This window comes from Choloepus didactylus, chromosome 19, assembly GCF_015220235.1.
Source record: "Choloepus didactylus isolate mChoDid1 chromosome 19, mChoDid1.pri, whole genome shotgun sequence".
In the NCBI taxonomy this organism is placed as follows: domain Eukaryota; kingdom Metazoa; phylum Chordata; class Mammalia; order Pilosa; family Megalonychidae; genus Choloepus; species Choloepus didactylus.
The window spans coordinates 291,120-308,984 of record NC_051325.1 but is presented as its reverse complement, the minus strand read 5'-3'; the positions used below and the strand labels follow the sequence as shown (position 1 = coordinate 308,984).

The following is a 17,865-nucleotide window of genomic DNA, read 5'->3' as shown; positions in this document are numbered from 1 at the left end:
TTAGAACAATGTCTGGTATTTAGTAAGATCAACATATATGATGTCAAATAAAATATAACTGGAACAGCCTCCCCACAATTATCCTAATTTTCAGTGTTTGTAATACATAGAACAATGTTCAGTATTGCAGCATGTGACACTGTTTTACTTTTTAGTTTAAAAACGCCTCAATTTAATCACTGAATTCCCATTAATTTCAGGGTGAAGTCTAAACTTGTTCTCACAATCAACAAGAACTTTTTGTTTTGGTCATTATTTTCCTCTCTGGTCTCATATATAAATAACTGTAAATAGACAGTTATTGGACATCCACTGTAACTAGTCCTTGTGCTATGTGCTGAGAATGTATTTTAGTGCTATCATAAATAATATTTTTCAAATTTCAGTTTCAAATTGTTTCCTGCCAGTAGGTAGAAATATAATTTATTTTTATGTTGATCTTGTTTCATGCAATATTGCTAAACTCGCTTGTTAATTCTAGTGGTTTTTGTAAAAAATGTTTACTGTAACATACATATAACACAAGATTTCCCATTTCAACCATTTTAAGTGTACGGTGCAGACATATTAATTACATTCACATTGTTGTGCTCCTATCTCCACCAACTATGACCAAAACCTTTTCATCACCCCAAACAGAAACTCTGTACCCATTAAGAAATCACTGCCCATTATCCCCTCCCCTTGGTCCCTGTGAATTCAAATCTAATTTCTGTCTCTATGGCATACACAAACACTAGAACATTATTCAGGCCTAAACAGGAATGAAATTCTGACAGATGCTACCCAGAGATGAAATCATCGTGTTGAATGAAATAAGCTAGACACAAATGGACAAATATTGTATGAATCCACTTATATGAAAAATACAGGATACATTTTAGTAGTTTTAAAAATTTATTTAATGGGATTTTCAGCCATGTCATCTGAAAATAGAGAAAGTTTTATGTCTTCCATTCCAATTTGTTTATCTTTTCTTTTCTTTTCCTGCCTTTTAAAAAATTCTGGAGAGGAATTTAAAACTTTTTCATTGTTTTTACATATGCTACATAAAATTTCCCACTTTAACCATTTTTAAGCATATAATTCAGTGGTGCTCATTATGCTTTGGATTTTCAAAACTGGTAGAGTTCACTTAGGCAATGGCTTACTGTACATTCTGTGGAACCCTATTATATAGATTTGAAAACCCAAGTCCCTCTTGAAAGCTCATCCTAAGCAAAACTAGAAATGTTTACAGTGTTTGCCACCTCATTCTGACAGGTCTAAATGCCCATTTGGCCAGTTCATTCATGGTACCAGATATCTCTACTCAAACTGCACATTCTGGGAAATCTACCATCCAAACTTACCATTCCCCATCAGAACAATTACCCCTGTCCAACATGCTCCTCTTTAGCTAGATGTATGTGATTTGAGTTGATTTTGTTTATTCCAAACAGAATGTATGCTCCATGAGAGTGAAACTTTTATTTTGTATCCCATATTTTTCATATAAGTGGATTCATACAATATTTGTCCTGGACCTGAATTCAGGCAAACACAAGGACCCTTCAGGAATGGCAGTTAAATGAATATATTTCTGAGTTTGAGAAGGTACCTGGTGAAAGAAGGAGGGCTCAACTGATAGGAGGGACAATAGAGCCAATCCTTTGACATCAACAAGAATTTACATTCCCAAGGCAATTTAGAGGATACAATTTTTTTGAAATAATTTCAAACTTAGTCAGTTGCAAAAATACTACAAAATCCATACAAAGCATACTCCCAGGCCCCTAGATACCCAGATCCACCAAATTTAACATTTTGCCACATTTACTGTTTTTCCTCTCTCTTTTTTCTTTCTTATCTATATCTATATATACACATCAATTTTCTGAAAATTTGAATGTATGCTGTATACATTGTGCTCCTTGATACTGCCATGTACATTTCTTAAGAACAAGTACATTCACTTACATAACTAACCTAAATGCAATTTTCAAACTCAAGAAATTTAACATTAATATCAAGGTTACAGCCATATTTCAATTTTTCATCTGTCCCAATACTTTCCTTTTCATCCTATTCTCCAGACCCTTATTAGATCTCATATAGGGTCATGTATTTCATTTAATTACCATTGTCTCTTTAGTTGCTATATTTTTTATAAATTGTGGAAACCTATATACAACATAAACTTTCTCATCTCAACCACACATTCAAGCACACCATTCAGTAGGATTAATGACATTCACAGTGTTGCAGTACCATCACCACCTTCCATTATTAAAATTTTCCTATGTCTCCAAACAGAAACCCTATAACCATTATGCATTTTCCTACCTGATTATGCAGGGTGAAATAACTGGTACAATGTTGAATAGGAGCAGATATTCTTGTCCTGGTCCAGACTCAGGGAGAATTCTTACATGCTATCATGATTAATCATGATTGGTATAGAATCTTTTTAGATACCTTTTGTCAGGTTAAACATACTCCATTTTATTTATGTTTTGAAAGGCATAGTAATGGTAAGAGATATCAATGCCTTGTTCTTCAATGAATTTAAATGGAAGTATAGGAGGAAATGATGAGTGTTCAGGTCAGGTGTTACCAGAAGTATAACCAAAATTGGAAATTAAACCATTCCATTTTTATAGCACCTCAAGTATAGGCCAACTTGTGAAGGTCCAACAAATCTTAGATAAGCTTTGATGTGCTAATGAAAATCTGTCTTTTCAATTCTGGATATTATACAGGCATGATTCATTTCTCAACTTGAAACATACACATATTTATTTTTACTGTTTACTTTAGGTCTTGTTTCCTTATCATTTAGAGAATTATATAATCTGTTGGGTCACATATAAATATTTATAAAGTTTAAAACATCCATAACACATGAAGTTGACCTTATAGAATATAAAAAGAAACACATTTGGAAATTTATCTTTAATTCAGGATCATATAGTTCAGTATGTGACATATAACTATAAAAGCCCAAGAAGAGAACCATGAAGTTACTTAATATTTGAAATGTAATTTTTCCTAATTCATTTACATAATTCACAGTTCCTGAAATGTTCCAGATTTTTCAGCTGTAACTTTGTACCATGTGCATACCATGCATAAAAATTTTAGCTCTCAGCACAAAGTCATTTTATATAAATGATTTTTTGTGGCCAAATGTATATTTGCCTTTCCCAGGATAGATTGGTGGACTGCCAATGGTGAAACTTGTTGCAGGACAGACACTAAGGAAGACTTGATCATAGTTAATTGGCTTTGAAGGAGAAAAAAATGGGTTCAGTGCCTCCACAGCAGAAATGTTGGTGAATGTAAAGATAGGATCCATCACAAATATCACAAAAGAAATGTTGCCACTATCCATATCCAGAAAAATCCCTACTTGGTGTAACTGAAGCTTCATACCCAGGGTTGTCAAAGAGTGGTACTGGCTAAGTAGAACTCACCATTTCTCAAACCCACAGTCCTGAATCCAAGTTCTGAAGACAGATGGACGTTTCCTTTTGATTAACAGATTCTTTGCAAACACCTGGTCACATTCTTTGCTTGTTCCAACATCCACCTCCCAGTAGTGGTGGCCTGAGTTGAACTGAGAGGACCCTGAGTCACAAATTGCAGACTTGAATCTCTCAACATGTCTTTCCTGATTCTGTTTGAAATTCCCACATTGGACACTCTTCAGGTCATCAGAAATGACGAGATAGTTGGTGGCTGTGTCAACATCCAAAGTCATAGACACTGTGGAAAAAATATAAGTAGCTCAGCAAATACACAGAGCCCCCCTTCACTTCTACTGCCAAAGCCCATATATCTACTTCAATTAGTTGTTTATGTGTACTCTGTATCACTAAATCAAAATTTTCCTTGGGAAACTTCCCTGGACCCCCTAAGTCAAATTTTATATATAGAATGGATGGATATAATTGTAACCAATCCTCTTAGTCAAAGTAGGGATTCTTTTTACATTATTTGATTATTTGTTTCAATATTTGTCTTTCCTTAATGCATGAAAAGAGAGACTATGATGGTTGTCTGCTCTAAAAATAATTATATGAATTATCACAGATTCTGTGAAAATATAGGTATCTAAGAAGTATTTTGAATAATGGAAAATAATTTGAGTTATTTTAGAAAAATTTTGAAATATTAAAAATTGTTTTTCTTTTCTATTTAGTCTTGTTGACTAGGCAATTGCATTCCAGGTTTTTGCTTTCCTAGACTTATAACAAAAATGAAGAGATAATGCTAGGAATCCTGAGACAAGATTTCTCTGTGGAAATCAAGACAAAGGAAAGATTCATTGGGTATGAGTAGGGATGTCTTTGGATTTAGGCAGCAGCAACTGAGACCCAGAACATGCATCGTGCAGTGCTTAGAGGGGCAGGTAACCTTGGAGAGAAGTGGCTTTGCGATTTTCCAGTATCTCCCACTAGCCCAAATAAAGAACGACCTGGGTGTAGAACTACTTGTACTAATGCACCTGTGTGAACACAGCCAAAATGAGACTCAGAAGTGAGCCCTTTAAACCATGACCAATTATTTCATTTGGCTCCCTTATAACCTGGATCAGTGGAGGACACTGGGACATTTCTGGTACCTGCAGAGATTTTGTCAAGGATAAAGGTTATCTGGCTTTTGCTTGTCCATTTCAAATGCAAGTTTGTAAGGAACCAAAAGCACAGAAACTAAGAAAACAAAAGCAATTCATTTTCCCAATTGATACTGTGGGCTGGGATACCTACCAAAGCACACTCATCCTGTGCACACCCAAAACAGACACCATTGTTATATGACACATTTTAATAGACACTGTGAATAGAGAGAGGCTGAGGGAAGAACCTGGCCCAATCAAATGAGCCTGGTTTCAGGAATATGGTAGGTCTGGACTGGGATCCTGACTTCAGAATGAACTGTGATTATTCACTTTAACTGCATACCTTTGTCCAAGTTCTATCACAAAAATAACTCAGAATTGCGGTATTCCAGTCAGGCATTATTTTCTTTTTCTGACCAGTGTAGGAAGGATGTGCTGCAGTCCATAGGCTACAACTGAGCCTAGATCTACAGCACCAACAGCCACATAGAACTTTACCAAACTTTGCTGGGGAGCCTAAGCATGGGGATACGTGCATTCATCATAGTGCTTATGAGCGCCCACTGTGGATTAGAATCACCTGGGTCCTTAAAACATCACAGATTCCTGAGATGTAGAGCCATGGAAGAGGCAGATAAGTGTGCTTTGGGAACCAGTAGCATCAGCAACATCTGAGCTGTGGCAGAAATCCAGATTCTCAGGGCAGACAAGCACCACATAATTAGAATCCCCATATTAAGAAGACTTCCAGGTAATTTAACACAATTTTGAATTGAAAAACCATTAACTAGCTTTTGCTGTCCAATAGAACATGAAATTTGAAAATAAGTTTAAAGGATTTTATTTAACACAATATATCAAAAAATGTTGTAATTTCTGTGTATCACAATTATCCCAATTTAAAGTGCTCAACACAAGTAACTACCATGTTGGATAGCATAGGTTTAGGCATGACCTAATATATTATATTTATTTTGATATTTCCAAGTGGATCTAATCTAAACTCAGAGGCAAGAACAACTGTTGCTTGGGGAGCATAAAGATTTGAGATGCCAGAATTCAGCTCATGGACATATTCAATAGAAATCCTTTTGAACATTTGTTCAAGGGCTCTTTATGGGTTGGGGAAAGGTCATACATATTCCTTACCTCGGAAATTCTGCATCCTTGGGTTCATCTGTAGAATAGCTGGTTAGGTGGGGCTCCAGTTCTTCAACACTGGGAAACAGCCCCTTCAGCTGCCTCTTGGGCCTGATGTCATTCTTCTGAGAGACTACAGAACAGAAAGGGCACAATAAACCCTCAACATGGGGCTCTTTCTTCATGGACTTGGTACAGTGCAGACAGCAGACATATCCACATTTTAGGTACATTGGATTTTCAAGTTATGCCAGACAGACAAGATGTCTACTTGCTTCTTTACAGTGTTCATCCATGGCCACTCTCTGGGGGGAAAATGTGCATGACAATGGAGTCTCTGAGACTTAAATGCTAATATACCTTGGGCATCTTCCATCTTACATGCCTAGAGAAATTGTATACCTTCCATATACAATCCCTTGCACTAGATAATGAAAATAATATATAAATACAAATACAAAGGCTCATGGTCCTGTACTTCTGAGATTTGAAATGCTAGTTCAAATGAATACCATGATTCGTTATTCAGATTTAAGTTTGGGTAGAGAAGAAAAATTTTTAAAAATGAAACTAAAATAACAAAAAAAATTAAAATACATGAAACTAAATTTCAAAAAGTTTGGGTGGTGAAAAGTCAATACATGGGATGTCTAATATGTTAGCTACCATACACATATGGCTATTGAGCTCCTGAAACGGGGCATGTCTGAACTGAGATGTGCTGTGAGTATAAAACGCACACTGATTTTGAAGACATCATGAGAAAGAGAATGTAAACTATTTCATAAAGGACTTTAAAAGTTTGATGACATATTGAAATAATATTTTGCTAATTAAAATTAATTTTATCTGTTTCCTTTTACTTTCTTTAATGTGACTATGAGAAAAATATAATTATAAGTGAGTCTTATTATGTTTCTCTTGGCCATTGCTTGCCTAGGATCAGAGACCTTCCAGCTCCCCCAGATAGTCCAACTGAGTGTGGCAAAAGCCCATGGCAGCAGCTGAGAGATTGAATAAGTGAATGGGAGAACTTCAGTTCACCACCTGGTAGAGTTATCCAAGCTATGATTTGATTCATGATAAAATAAGATCTTCATTTCTTCAGCCTGGATGTTGAAAATCTAGGTTCTGCCTACTGCTCTGAGAGCAGAGGGCTCAAGGCTCCCTAAGTGCACGTATTGTGTGTGGCATTGAATTGGCCTCATACAATACTTGATGAGTTAATCTATTTCTCAAAAATTGGAACTTGCTCTACCATATCTTCCATTTGTAGAAATCTGATAATGAAAAAAGAGACAAGATTAGACTCACTTCTTCTCTGCTAGGGTCTCCTCTGACTTTCAGTTGCTTCCATTGACAGCTTATTTCTTGAGTAAGATTTACTGACTAGGGGCATTTATATTGAGGGTCCTGCCTCCTACCACATTCACATCCTGCCACTCCTCTTTAATTCAATCACATTTTTATTTAATTTGTCAGAAATGAATATTTTACTCATGACTTAGAGAGGACAGGACAAACAAAGAGAAGAGAACAGTATACCCTGAGAATATTTGTTTTCTTAAAATGGACAAAATGTTACCATATTATAAATGGAGATGACATCTAACTATTATTTCTATTGATGATATCATTTGGAATTAGGACAGAAACTTTTTTAAACAAAATATTTGACATCATTGTTAATTCTTGTGGGATGGATGGTACTAGTTTCTAATACTTTTTGCTCACAAACAAAACCTCCTCATTGTTAAATCAAGGAAATCAATTAAACCTACCCAGAACTCTTTCCTAAAGTCACATTCTCAGGCTATGTTCATTCCTTCAAAAGGGCTTTTTCTTGACATTGCCAAGATTCAGCTTTAGAAGTTTGAGAAATAAAATGCCAGAGTTTTTTCTTGACAGTCAGCCAGACAATGGTCTTTTTCTTTAAAAAAAATTGCAAATAAAACATACCTTTTGCCATTTTAACCATTTTGAAGTGTACAGTTCAGTGGAGATAATTACATTTACAATGTTGTTCTATTAACACCATCAATCCCCAAAACATTTCCTCTACCCAACAGAAACTCTGTGTCCAGTAATCAATAGCTCCCCATTCTCCTCACCTCCCACAGCCCTTGGTACGCTGTAGTCTTCTTTCTGTCTCTACGAATTTTCTTATTTTAGACATTTTATATAAGGAGAATCATACTATATTTGTCCTTATATGTTTGGGTAATTTCACTTAGCATAATGTTTTCAAGGTTCATCCATATTTTAGCATGTGTCAGAACATCATTCCTTTTTATGGCTTAATACCATTCCAATGTATGTATTTACAAGATTGTGTTTATCTGTTCATTTGATGATAGGAAATTGAGATACCTCTACCTTTTGGCTATTGTGAATGGTGCTATTTTAAACATTTGTATACAAGTATCTGTTTGAGTCCTTGTTTTCAATTACTTTGGTTATATACCTAGCAGTTGAATTGCTTTGCCATTTGGTAATTCTGTGTTTAACTCTTTGATGAACTACCAAAGTGCTATCCACATTGTCAGCAACATTTTACATTCCCCCCAGAAATACATGTTTTCAATTTCTCTGCATCCTCAACATCTATTTTCCATTTTTTGTTTTTAATTTAATAATAGCCATCCTAGTTCATTGAAGTGGTATCTCATTGTGGTTTTTTTTAAATGCAGCTCTATGGAAATAAATTCACAACATACAATCATCCAAAGTGCACAACTGTTCACAGTATCATCATATAATTGTGCATTCAACACCATAATCAATTTTTGAACATTTTCATTGCCCCAAAAAAATAAGAATAAGAATAAAAATAGAAGTAAAAAAGAGCATGCCAAACATACCTGTTCCCCACCCCATACCCATTATTCATTTACTTTTTGTCCCCATTTTTCTACTCATTTGTCCATACACTGGGTAAAGGGAGTATGGCCACAAGATTTTCACAATCACACAGGTACAACATATAAGCTTTATAGTTACACAATCATCTTCAAGAATCAAGGATACTGGATTGCAGTTTACAGTTTCAGGTATTTTCTTCTAGCTATTCTAATAAACTCAAACTATAACAGGGATATCTGTATAATGCATGAGTTACCTCTCACCACTGAAACTTTTTGTTTCATTTGTTTCATTTCTCTCCCCACTTTTTGTCCAGAAAGCTTTCTCAATCCTATGAAGCTGGGTCCATGCTCATTTCCAGGAGTCATGCCACATGTTGACAGGGAGATTTACACCCTTGGGAGTCATGTCCCACATAGGGGAGAGGGCAGTGAGTTAACCTGCCAAGTTGACTTAGAGAGGCCACATTTGAGCAACAAAAGACATTATCTGCATGTGACTCTCAGGCACAATTATAAGTAGTCTTAGCCTCTCCTTTGCAGTAACAACCTTCATAAGGCAAGCCCCAGGATTGAGGGCTTCACCTACTAAACTAGTAGTCCCCAATGCTGGTGAGAATATAAGGAATTCCCCAGCTGGGGAAGTTTAATATTTCCACATTTTGCCCCAGTCTTTCTGTTTTATTCCTCTCAGACCCTGGGGTTGGAATTCTCTGAGGGAGGGCAGCCACTAGACATAGGCCCTGCCCCCCTTTTCTTAGGGTAGATACCTACCCTCTTTAGGGACTTATCTCCTTCATTTGATTTCTTCTTTTGTCTCTCTGACCCTCTTAACTCCACCCTTGCTTGGGTCAGTACTAAGAATTGTAAATGCCTGAGGCTTTCTCTATTGAGTTATTTAGAATGAGAGAAAATAAAGAAAAAAAGAAACAAATCCCCCTTTCAGAGCCAGTCCCCGGCCCCCAGTTTTGCTATTCAACTGGAGTTGGTATCTGGTTCTATGTGCCCCTTTTCTTTGGACTCCGCTGTTTTCTAGTACTCTGAGCTCATCTGTCCCCAAAAGCCTCTATTTATATTTATTTATTATTATTGTTGTCTATCAGTCCTGCCTCCTTTCTTCTGGGAGAGACCTCAGCATTCCTTTCCTGCTTGCTCTAGGTTTATCTGTGCTCATAGCTTGTATTCAGTAATTCAAATTTGTTAGTTAAAACTACAATTGGAGCTTGGTTGAATTACCTTCCCTTGCACCTAGCAGACTGCTTCTTTTTCCCACAGGGAAGTGTTCCAACTCAGCATGGTGTGCCAGCAGGGGAGAGGCACCAGCCCACAGTTTGGAGAGCTTTACTCCCAGTTCTATGCTGTGATCTCTGCCATTCCACCAATTCCAGACTGGCGTATGATGTGTGTTTGGTCACAGATGTCCCCCAACAGTTCCAGACTATCCCTAGTTTTTTTGGTTATTTACTATTTCTCTAGAGGACTAACTAAATTCCACATCTCCCTATGCTGCCATCTTGCCCCACCTCCTCTCATTGTGGTTTTGATTTGCATATCCTTAATGACAAATAATATGTATTTTTCATTGTCTTATTGGCTATGTGTATATCATCTTTGGATTAATATTGAAGTCCTTTGTCCATTTTTCAGTTGAGTTGTTTGTCTTGATTCTTGAGTTGTAAGAGTGCTTTATATAATCTGGATATATAACCCTTATTAGATATATGATTTGTAACTATTTTCTCCCAATAATATTGCTTTTCCTGGATAATGTCCTTTAATGCACAGCATTTTAAAATTTTGAAGTTGAGTTTATATATTTTTTTCTTTTGTGGCTCATGCTTTTGGTGTCATCTCTAAAAATCCACTGCCAAATCCAAGGTCAGGAAAATTTGGCTTTCTGTTATCTTCCAAGAATTTTATGGATTTGCTCTTATATTTAGGTCACTGATAGATTTTTAATTTCTGAGTTTTTCATAGTGTAGTGATCCAATTTCATTCTTTTGTGTGCTGGCAGCACCATTTGTTTAGGTGACTATTCTTTACCCATTGAATGGACTTTGCATTCTTGTTTAAAATCGGTTGGCCACTGATATGTGGTGTATTTTTTAGTCTAAATTTTATTCTATTCTATATGTCTATCCTTATATAGCTGTGCATTATTTTGAGTATCATAGCCTTGTAGTAAGTTTTGACATCAGGAAGATGGAGTCCTCCAACTTTGTTCTTCATTGTCATGATTGTTTTGACTACCTGTGGCACCTTGCGATTCCATATAAATTTGTTCCCAACATTCCCATTTTTGCACAAAGAGCTGCTGGAATTTTGTCAGGAAGTATGTTGAATCTATATATCATGTTGGGCAGTATTTACATCTTAGCAAAATTAATTCTTACTATTTCTAAAACATGGGATGGATGCCTTGTCATTTATTTAGGTTGCCTTTATCTTCTTTCAGCAGTGTTTTATAGATATCAGTGTACAAGACTCACCTCCTTGGTGAAATTAATTCCTAGACATTTTATCCTTTTAGATGTTATGGTAAATAGAATTGTTTCCTTAATTTCTTTTTTAAGATTGCTCATTGCTGATTTATAGAATTGATTTTTTCCATGCTGATCTTATACCCTGCTACTTTACTAAATTGTTTTATTAGCTCTGGTAGTTTTCTAATGGATTCTTTGGAGTTTTCTGTATATAGGATCATGTCATCTGTGAAAAGATATAACCTTAATCACCTGTTGTTTATGTTCATGCTTCAAATGACAATAAAAAATAGTCGACCAGGATGTCATATTTAAGGTAGGATATAGAATGGCTGCATCATTGCTTTCCCCAGTTAAAAATCAAGTTGGCCAGAAGACAGGTGGGGAGGAATGGTGTTCCAATAGTCCATGAAACAGTTCCATCAGGTAGGTATAACATGCATGGAGATGACTATATCATTTCAGGGGAGTAGTTAGTTCAAGGGTGTTTAACATTACAGAAAACATTCTTAAAGTCCATGTTTTCCTACTTTAAATATACAGTACTCCCCAATGAATATGAAACCTAAAGAATATTGAATAGCTGTATTTAAATGGTAACAAAGAGTGGCAACATGGAGAGCTATGTCCACATTTCTGGTGACATCAAGGACAGAAGCTGATAAGCAACAATGGGCCACAGCCAGGGTCTGTGGTCCTAAAAAGTTGGCAAATGAAAACAAGCAGACTCAAATTAAAAGGTTTTGGCTTAGTCTGGTTATACTATTATATTGCAGTGTATGATATTTTATTTTTCTTTTTATTATCATTTAATTATTCATTAAAAATGTTTTTCATAGTAATCATTGTGTTCAAGTGCTCACTGTGGTGATAAATCCACAACTGTATGAAGATAGTGAACAACTGATGGTACACTGTGGGTAATTATATGGTATGTGAATACAGCTCTATAAAATTGTATGGAAAAATATAAACAGGGATAAAAGTCCTGGTGAAAACATGGAGAGAGGGATGTATGTACTCACTGTTGGTTAAGAGGCTGAATGGTATAGCCTTTCTGGAAGACGGTGGTTTTACACGAGGCTAAATATGTGGGTGCCTTAAGGTCCTGCTACCTCATTAGGGGGCATTTATTTGGAGGATCTGAGAGCAGGGACATGAATGGACACTTGCATACTGGTGTTTCTGGAGAGAGTATGCATGATTTGCAATGGGTGGAGGTGGCCTAAGGGTACATCAAGTGAGGAAGAGAATGGTTAATTATTGTGTGTGCATACAATAGAATATTGAGAACTTGTGAGGAGTGAAGCTGTGAGACATGCAATGAGGTGAACGGTACCTGTAGACAGCATTTTGAGTGAACTATACCAGAAACAATGCACACTATAATGCCTCACAAATGGACTAACTACAATGTGTAAACTCAGAATTGAACCTTAGAGTACAGCTTATCAGGGGAATGATTATTGTAAAGTTCCCTGGATTGTAAGCTCTTATGACAGTCACATATATTTCTGAATTGCAATTGCTATCTCCAGATTCTGACATGCTAATTCCTTTGTGTATAACCTAGTGGATCCCTGGAAATTTGAGTATCTTTGTGACACCTGAAACTCAGAGCTAGAGTTTGGCAGATATGAATGTCAGCATTAGCACATATAGCAACTGTTTAAAAAAAAAGCTGAAAAAGAGTCCAGACTTCAACTAGAGATATGAATGAAGCAGATGTGTTAGGACTAGGGCAAATCAGGATAAAGGATAAAGGACAATACTGACTGTGTTTTAAAACTTCAAATTCTGTGTGAGACCAAAGGAAGAGATATTTAGTTAGTGCAAGATCTATATTTCCTAAACAATTTAACTTCTACAGTTTGTTCAAATGCCATAGTTACATGGAACTTTTAATAGGAAGTGAGACCTGGTAGGTGTGCATAGGTTAGAGACACATCCAAAAGTAATTTGGACAGAGAATAAAAATATATGCAGTCCCCAGCCCTGAGGATCTGGGGGAAAATGCAGAGGTGCTGGGCTTCCTCACATGGATTGTTGCTGATGTTCTCATAAACATTGAGGACTGAAGTTTTGATGTGCCGAGCCCTCTATCATGGGACTTGCCATTATGAAGCTCATTACTGCAAAGGAGAGGATAAACCTGCTTATAATTGTGCCTAAGAGTTTCCCTGTGTACCTCTTTGTTGCTCAGATGTGGCCCTCTCCCTCTAGCTAAGCCATCTCAGTGGGTGAACTCACTGCCCTCCCCCTCACATGGGATCTGATACCCAGGGTTGTAAATCTCCCTGGCAATGCGGGATATGACTCCTGGGAATGATTCTGGCCCCAACATCATGGAATTGAGAACATCTTCTTGACCAAAATGGGGATGCAAAATGAAACAAAGTTTCAGTGGCTGAGAGATTCCAAATGGAGTGAAGAGGTCCCTCTGGTGGGCATTCTTATGCACTATATAGATAACCCTTTTTAGGTTTTAATGCATTGGAATAAATAGAAATATCTGAAACTATCAAACTACAATCCAGTAGCCTTGATTCTTGAAGATGATTGTATAGCAATGTGTCTTACAAGAGGTGACAGTGTGATTGTGAGAGCCTTGTGGATCACACTCCCTTTATCCAGTTTATGGATGGATAAGTATAAAAATGGGACAAATAACTAAATGAAAAATACTGTGTGGGAGATGAATTTGGTGTTCATTTTTATTTTATTTTTTATTCTTATTTTCACTTTTTCTGGTACAAAGAAAATGTTCAAAAAATAGAGTGGGGTGAAGAATGCACACCTACATGGTGGTACTATAAACGATTGTACATTTTGGGTGATTTTGTGGTATATGAATATGTCTTAATAAAATTGAATTATAAAAAATACACTGGAGACAAACAGCAGCAGATTTGAAGAAGCAGAAGAAAAAGTGAACTAGAAGAACAGGGAAATTGAATGCAAGTGCACAAAAGAACAAATGAAGAGAAGGAAGGTAAAATTTGAGTTGGATTTCAGGGAAATGATGAACAACATAAAGTGCACAAGTATGAGAACAATTGATGTCACAGAAAAGAGAAGAGTAAAGGGCTAGGAAGTGTATTTGAAGAGATAATTGAGGAAAATGTCTCATCCCTTATAAAGTACATCAATATGCAAATGAAAGAGGCTCAACAAACTACAAATAAAATAAACACAAATAGATACACTCCAAGACACATACTAATCAGATTGTCAAATGCTGAAGAGAAGGAGAAAATCCTGAAAGTAGCAAGAGAAAAGCAATTCACCACACACAAAGAAAGTCATTTAAGACTAAGTCCTAACTACTCAATAGACACAATGCAGGCAAGAAGGCAATGGTATGACATATTTTAGATTCTGAAAGAGAAAAATTGACAGCCAGGAATTCTTTTTTGTTTCATTTTCAAAATGCATTACTTTATTTCCTCATAAGTCTGCCATACATAAGAAACATTGAGAACATGACAGCCGTGTTATTTCTTTAGCAAGCCTTAAGTCTTCTGGAAGTATCCCTGGAACCTACAGCTGAAGGAGGAATACTGGGGTGTCAAATATTGAAACTTTCTCCACAGTCACATGTACCTTTGATGTTTGGGTTATTGATCATAAACTCACTGGATAATTTGTCTTCTACATAATCCATTTCTGTCCTAAAAGTGCTAGCTGTGCTTTCTTTTTGATGAACACTCTGACCCCATCTTGAACAATTTCTTCATCAGAATCTCCTTTTGTCTTGGTATAATCTAGAGTATAAGAAAAGCCACTACAACCCCTGGTTCAGACACCAACGTTCACACCTACATGTTCAGGCTTATCTTTAAGAAGCTGTTTTATCTTCTTTACTGCTGAAGGTGTCAGGTTGTGGTTGACCCAGGTGGGCTGCAGCTTCCTCTTGCTCACAGTCCCAAAGGTGGCCTGGACTAATGAAGCTGGCATCTTGGCCACCCCAATGCCTCTGTCTGGATCTCAGTCACCTCAGCATCTCTCCATGGACACAGCAGGTGCAATCCAAGAATTCTGTACACAGTGAAAAGTTCTCAGTCTTCAAACGTGAGTTTAAAATCTCCAAAGACAAACAAATGCTGAGAGAACTTGTTAACAAGAGACCTACCTTGCAAGAAATATTAAAGGGAGTTCTGCTAGCCAAGAAAAAATGACAGGAGACAGAGGTCTGGAGAAGGGCACAGAATTGAAGAGTATTAGTAAGAGAAACATAAAGGATAAAAAGAGAGGGGGGAAACAAAGTGTAAGTTTGTTGGTTCAAATACTACTTTACAGTAACAACTTTGTGAACAAATTAAACTCTCTAATTAAAAGACACATATTGGCAGAATTGATTAAAAAGTATGATCCATCTATATGCTGTTTACAAGAGACTCATCTTAGATCCAAGGATACAAATAGATTGAAGTAAAAGGTTGAAAAAAATATTCAATGCAAGCTGTAACCAAAAGAAAGCAGGGTTAGCTATACTAACATCAGACAAAATATATTTGAAATGCAAAGATATCATAAGAGACAAGGAAGGACACTATATATTAATAAAAGGGACAATTCATCAAGAGGAAATAGCAATCATAATGTTTATGCACCCTGTGTTGGTTTGGATGTATGTATGGCCCTAAAAATGCCATTATCTTTGATGCAATCTTGTGAAGGCAGAAGTATTAGTGTTGATTAGGTTGGAACATTTAGATTAGGTTGTTTCTATGGAGATGTGACCCACCCAACTGTAGGTGATAATTCTGACTAGATAATTTCCATGGAGGTGTGGCCCCACCACAGTGTTCTCCTTGATTAGTTACTAGAGCCCTTTATAAGAGCACAAACAGAAGGAGCTCAGAGCTGTGGCGGAGGGACACATTTTGAAGATGGCCATTGAAACCTGACACTGATGTTTTGGAGAATGCCATTTTGAAATGCAACCTGATAGTAAGCAGACACCAGTCATGTGCCTTCCCAGTTAACAGAGGTTTTCCAGATGCCATTGGCCATCCTCCAGTGAAGGTAGCCAACTGTTGATGCCCTATGTTGGACACTTTATGGCCTTAAGACTGTAACTGTGTAACCAAATAAACCCCTTTGTAAAAGCCAATCAATTTCTGGTACTTTGCATAATGGCAGCATTAGCAAACTAGAACACACCAAATCAAGGATCTCCAAAGTACATGAGGCAAACACTGGCAAAACTGAATGGAGCCATACATGTTTCTACAATAATAGTTGGAGGCTTCAATATACCACTGTCTTCTATAGATAAAACAACCAGACAGAGGGTCAATAAGGAAATAGAGAACATAAACAATGTGATAGATGAATTAGACCTAACAGACAATACATAGATCATTGTGTGCCAAAATACCAGGATATATATTCTTCTATAGTGGTCCTGGAATATCTCCATGACAGATCATAACCTGGGGCAAAAAAAAAAGGTCGCAATAAATTTAAAAAGATTGAAATAATTCAAAGCACTTTCTCTTTCCATAATGGATTGCAGCTGGAAATCAATAATCACCAAAGTACCAAAACTTTTACAAATATAAGGAGGTTAAACAACACACTTTTAAACAATCAGTAGGTCAAAGAAAAAATTGCAAGAGAAATCAACAAGTATCTGAAGATGAGTGAAAATGAGAGTACAACATATCAAAACCTATGGGATGCAGTGAAGGTGACAATTAGAGGGAAATTTATAGCTCTAAATGCAAACATTAAAAAGGTGAAAGTGATAAAACCAAAGACCTAACTGAACAACTAAAGAAGCTAGGGGAAGATCAGCAAACTAACCCTAAGGCAACTAGAAGAAAGAAATAATAAAGATTAAATGAGAACAAAAAAACCATAGAGAAAATAAATACAGTCCAAAGTTGTTTTGTTGAGAAGATCAAAAAGGCAAACCCTTAGCCAGATTGACAAAGTCAAAAAGAGAAGATCCAAATAAACAAAATCTGAAATGAGAGGGTGCTCATTACTATGGATCCTGAAATAATTTTAAAAAAATCATGAGAGGATACTATGAACAACGGTATGCCTACAAACCAGGAAATTTAGAGGAAATCAACAATTTCCTGGAAATAAATGAACAACCTATACTGACTCCAGAAGACATAGAAGACCTCAACAAGCTAATCACAAGTAAAGAGATACAATAAGTCATCAAAAATCTTCCAATAAAAAAAAGCCCAGGGCCAGATAGCTTCACAGGGGAATTTTACCAAACATTCCAGAAAGAACTGACATCATTCCTGCTCAAATGTTTCAAAAAACTGAAGAAAAAGGAACACTACCTAACTCATTTTATGAAGCTAACATCACTCTAATAGGAAAACCAGACAAAGATGCTACAACAAAGGAAACCTTACAGGCCAATCTCCCTAAAGAATATAGAAGCAAAAATTCTCAACAAAATACTTGCAAATCAAATACAATGGCACATTTAAAGAATTATACACTATAACCAAGTGAAGTTCATTCCAGACATGTAAGGGCAGTTCAACATAAGGAAATCAATCAATGTAATTCACATTAATGAAACAAAAGGGAAAAATCATATGATCATCTCTGTTGATGCTGGAAAAGAATTCAAAAAAACTCAAAATATAGGAATCAAAGGAAACTTTCTCAGTTTGAAAAAGGACATATATGAAAATCCCACAACCAGACTAGTACTCAACGGTGAAAGACTGAAATTCTTCCCCTAAGACTGAGAATGATATAAGGATGTCCACTGCCACCACCATTATTCAACATTGTG

General features: G+C 36.4%; 1 pseudogene; it reads right to left on the bottom strand.

Annotated features, from left to right (window-relative positions):
- Positions 1 to 14,655: 14,655 nt before the first annotated feature.
- LOC119515130 lies at positions 14,656 to 15,044 on the bottom strand (annotated as a pseudogene).
- Positions 15,045 to 17,865: the final 2,821 nt, after the last annotated feature.